This window comes from Pan troglodytes, chromosome 16 (genome assembly GCF_028858775.2).
Source record: "Pan troglodytes isolate AG18354 chromosome 16, NHGRI_mPanTro3-v2.0_pri, whole genome shotgun sequence".
Taxonomy (NCBI): Eukaryota; Metazoa; Chordata; class Mammalia; order Primates; family Hominidae; genus Pan; species Pan troglodytes.
The window spans coordinates 54940440-54945725 of record NC_072414.2 but is presented as its reverse complement, the minus strand read 5'-3'; the positions used below and the strand labels follow the sequence as shown (position 1 = coordinate 54945725).

Genomic DNA, 5286 nt, shown 5'->3' with positions numbered 1-5286 from the left:
AAACAATTCATAATATTTTTGTGTGCTTAAAATTTACATCAATACTGATATGATTTGGCTCTGTGTTCCCACCCAAATCTCACCTTGAATTGTAATGATCCCCACATGTCAAGGGTGGGACCAGGTGGAGGTAATTGGATCATGGGGGTCGTTTCCCCCATGCTGTTCTCGTGATAGTGAGTGAGTTCTCACGAGATCTGATGGTTTTATAAGGGGCTTCCCCGTTTGACTAGCACTCATTCTCTCGCCTGCTGCCCTGTGAGGAGGTGTCTTCCACCATGATTCTAAGCTTCCTGAGTTCTCCCCAGCAATGCGGAACTGTGAGTCAATTAAACCTCTTTTCCTTATAAATTACCCATTCTTGGGTACTTCTTCACAGCAGCGTGAGAACAGACTAATACAAATATTTCACACATTCCACAATTTTTTCTCTCAGCATTTTGAATTCAAGATTTATCCATGTTGATACTTGTAAGATCTAGTTCATCTGCTGCATAATATTCCATTGCATGAATGAATCATGATTTTTTAATAGATGGGTTTTTAAAAATTATTTAAGACCTTTATTAACAGGTGCTTGCAGTTTGTTGACTTTTTTGAAAAAATCAAGTTGTAAACTTTTATTACAAATTAAAAATGGAGTTCTTAAAAATCTCAACTTGACCAGATATGAAACAATTTAAAAACCTTTAAAGGCGTATTGAGAAAAACCAGGCTTTTAAAAAAAAAACAAAAAACAAAACAAAAAAAACCACGTTTGTTATTACCAAAAAGAGACGTCTTTCGTTTTTAGTAAAAATAATAACCTCATGCTGCATAGATAAGGCAGATAGTTCTGCTTCTCTGGTCAACGGGCAAAAAGCAAGCACTTCCGCTCCAATCTTTTGTTCATTTCTTATTGCTGGAATTTCATATTTCTTCTTGTTGGATGACTAAACTGTATGTTGGTAGAGATGAAGCCGGCATTTACTCAGCCTGCCCTGCTCAGCCTCGGGAGTGGACGAATTCTCAACTGGTGGATCTGCTGCTTTTGTCTCTTTGCCATCTTGTGGTTTAGGGTTTTCTGGGCGTCTGCGTCGGTAATTGAAGTTGCGGAGGTACCGACGTTGAGGTGGCTGCTGACCTTGGGTGTCACCTCCTTGATTTTCTTTATCTTCTTCATTGCCGTCCTCTCTAGGCTGTCTTTGGCGAGGAGGGCCCCTGCGGAACCGTGGTCTATATCCCCAATACATACTCTGCCTCATTGGTCTACGTTGTTCTCCTGCACCCTGGTTGTCAGCACCCTCCATCACTTCTCCCTGCACAGGTTGGAATGCTGTGGTCGACACCCATAGAGTCTCCGCATAGAGTCAGGTGGGAACCTTTGCCTGCCGTAGGGCTGGCGTTGTTGGGCCTGGCCTTCGGGAGCACTCCCCGATCCCTCGTTCTTTTCCCCACTCTCACTGTTCTGGTAATTTTGCTGGTAATTGCGTGGAGGACCCCCACGACTGGATAGCGTCTATATAATGGTTATAGTCTGCTGCATATTTACTGCCTTGAACTAGAACACCACCAGGACCTGTAACATGTGCTGCCTCCGCACCCTTTTCTCCTTCAACAACATCAAACTCCATAGTCTCCCTATCTACCCTGGGAAGGAACTTCCTGGGGTTATTCTCTATGGCAGTCTGGGGTACAAATACATCTTCCTTGGTGTCATTCCTGTTGATGAAACCATATCTGTTCCTTACATTGAACCATTTTACTGTTCCCAAAACCTTCCTGGCGATGACTTTCTTGTCCCCGCCGGCAGGCGCCGCCGATGTGAGGCCGCCCAGGACACCGTTCCCTGCGCCGCTGCCCGTAGTGCCGGGCTTGGTGTCGGTGGAGCTGAGGGCGGGGGCGGGCGGCGGCTGCTGGGTCTCCGCCTCGCTGCTCATGGTTGCAGTGATGGCGACTGGGGCCGGGCTGCGGCAGCTGCGGCTCCTCCTGGGGTGTGTGGTAAATAGGCCGGCGGAGGCGGTGGGGCTGCTCAGGGCTCTCTGGTCTGCTCTCCGCTCCCGCTACCGACCGAACTCGACATGGGGTTTTACCAGGTTGGCCAGGCTGGTCTCGAACTCCTGACTCCAAGTGATCTGCCCACCTCAGTCTCCCAAAGTGCTGTGATTATAGGCACGAGCCACCGTGCCCAGCCATCATGATTTCTTTCTTCATTCTCCTGCTTATGGACATTTCGGTTGCTTCAAATTTTTCGCGGTTACAAAACAATGCTCCAATGAGCGTCCTTGCATGTCTCTTCAGGCACATGCTCAGGAGTCCTGGGCTATGTGTAACTTCAGTGTTCACATATGATTCCACATGGGCTCACGTTTAATCCTCATAAAGCTCCAACACATTTCATTGACTAGGTGTAATTGTCCTGTGATAGACATGAGGCAGTTCATAGACCTTACAATTCACCCAAGGCAAGTCAACCGGCTTAATGAGGTGCTAATATGTGTTCCCTTAGTCCAACATCAACGGATATGGTTCAAGTGATGGCCCTGGAACTTTCCAGTTGTGCAATTTGAGGCAAGTTACTTATACTTGCCGGGCCTCAGTTTCCTGTAGCACTAGGAATTACATGATTTATTTTGTACTATTGTTGTAAAGATTAAATCAATGTGTATAAAAAGCATCCAGCCCAGATTCTAGCAGGTGGTGTAGAATCCATATTATTTAAAACTAAGAATGATAAATGCTCAGAAATATTTTTAATAAAAGTAATGGATTATATGGGCATTTAATTCCCCAAATGTGACATTGTTTTTCCAATTCCCCCCCCCCCACACACACTATTCTGAAACAAGCATAATTGTATATAACTAGTTCCTCAGGATTGTACAGTATGCCAGCTTCTGTGACTGATGAATGTGAACGAGGAACAACAGCCACTAGGGCAGAAGCCATCTGACTGTTTCTTTTATAAGAATGTGCATTTTGATAACTAATATTCACATGTCGAAGAGGGACTTTGCATGCTACCAGAACACAAACGCATCTACATAGTAAAAACAAGTCTAGTTCTTTCCCTTACCACTTGTGAGCATCTCTTTGGAATTTGGTTTTCCTCATCTGCATAGCAGATCTTTGTTCAAGAAACTCTGTTCAAGTATATGCAAGTATACTTGAATGTATAAAACGCCCCGTGGGGCCCTTAAATAAGTGTAGATCAGTACAGATCATTCAAACTAATTTTATTCAATGACACTTGCTCTCAAGTTTCTTGTTCTGATTTTGTTTAAATATGTTAAGATCCTTTCAAACAAGGCTTGGGTTTCCCACTTTCCTGAAATGTGCCTGGGGGAGGGTGGACATGTAGTAACAGTAGAGAGAGGTCAGATTTCAGAATTAGACAGCTTGGGTTTGCCATATGCAAGCTGTGAGGCTGTGGGCAAATTACATCACCTCTCTGAGCTTACTACCTCACCTGACAAATGAGTGCAGAAATACCTGCTTTGTAAGGCTGTGGGAAAGATTTGATGAGGTTCTGTACACAAAACATGAACTCTACAAATATTAGCCTCCCTCCTCTTCCTCCTCTCCTGCTAAACTTAAGGCTACTGCCCTCTATGCCAAAAATCAAGATGGAAAATTCTCTTCTTCTCCCTTCAAAGGCTTTGGATGCAGCAGCTTGTCATTTCTTCTTTACCACCAATACTTGGAAAGAGGATGCTCTATCATTGGCAGTATTCTTTCTTTCCCAACTGTGCCAATTTCTCTGCAAACCATCAGCCCTTTATTTTGTGGCTGAGTTTTATAATTTACCAATTGATGTGGGTATTTACCATCCTTAGAAACAGCCCAGGGATGCTTTTCTCTGGGGGTTTATCAAAACTGCTGAATTTGAACTCTTTTTGCCAAAACCCCTTCTATCGGATTTGGAGTGGGTTTGTGGGTTGGCAGATGCTATCCTAGCAGGAGACATCTGGCCATAAAATGAGGGCTCCACTGAATATGCCAGCATGATGTGCCCGTGCACCACAAGAGGGGACACCCAGCAGAGACTGACAGGTAAGGTACAACACAGCCCCTCCCTGTTCTGTCAGGTGACGCTGCAGCAGATGCAATGGAGCCCTTGATAATCAATCAAAGTGTCAATCCAGATGGCCTGTGATGGAGGGATGGGGGCTACAGGAGGGCGGGTTGGTAATGAAGCTCCCACAGCTCTCTCCCATGCATGGTTAATGCATGAGGTGACATTCAATCACCTCCCAGTGTAGCAGTTGGGAGCAGGAGAGCAGCTAACTATGCACCTACTTACATCCCTACCCACACTGCTGGAGTCAGGCTGTAGCTGGACAGTGGCCTTGGACTGTTTCCCAGCACGTTATTTCGGATGGGGCCAGAGAAGATTTCCCAGGGACTGGATTAAATTAGCTGGCATTCTTCCCTCATGCAGAAGGACATGGCAGCAGGGCTGCTGGGCTTCTGTCTCATGTTGAGTGATGGCACAGGAGGTATCACTTTCAGTCCTATCCTACGCTGGAAAAGGCTGGTGTACAGAAGGGATATCAGGCGTGAGGAACTGGGCCAGGATAAAAACAAGATTGGCAGGAGCACTCATATTAGGCCACGGCTGGGGACAAGAACCCAGGGAAGGCAGAGAGGCAGAAGCCATGTGAGGCAGAGAAGCATTTCACAAGTAATATGCTAACAAGAGTTGGCTGCAATGACTGCCTTTGAACAGGGTACCTACCTTGGCCCTGCCTGGAGGCTGTCCACCATCCAAGCAGCCATCTATCCATTGCTCCTGGCCTGCAAGGAACCCAGCTGACTCCTCTCCTCCAGCCCTGGAGGCCTCTACATCCACTTGGGGGTGAGGGCAGGTACAGTTCGGTGCCGTCAGGGGAGGTGGGAACTGGAAAGTATGCCCCATCTTCTTGTGCTTCTTTTCTTTCTGATTTGTATTCTGAGGTCAGAGCTAGGAGTAGTTAACAGAGAGAGAGAGAGAGAGAATGCTATTCCAGGGTCAGGGGACAGTGCAAAATTCCAATGATGAGGAAAAACATCTATACAGGGAGCTGCATGCAATTTAGCAAGGTCTGGGCATGTGATTAGCCATGTCAAAGCTCACGTGTCCCAAACAATTCCTCATTACAGGACTTCCCCCAGGTCTTCTCCACCCCTCAGTCCTTCTTACCTGGGGAGGAGTAAATGGAACTCCATCTTCCTAGCCTTCTAGTAACCCACGCCAAACCCTTTAAAGTCATCTTGACTCCTCACAAACCCCATATTTAATCTCTCAGCAAGTCTTGTTGCTCCTGC

At 46.2% G+C, this 5286-nt stretch overlaps 1 pseudogene; it reads right to left on the bottom strand.

The window, feature by feature from the left end:
* Positions 1-869: 869 nt before the first annotated feature.
* Positions 870-1919, bottom strand: LOC101059021 (Y-box-binding protein 1-like; annotated as a pseudogene).
* Positions 1920-5286: the final 3367 nt, after the last annotated feature.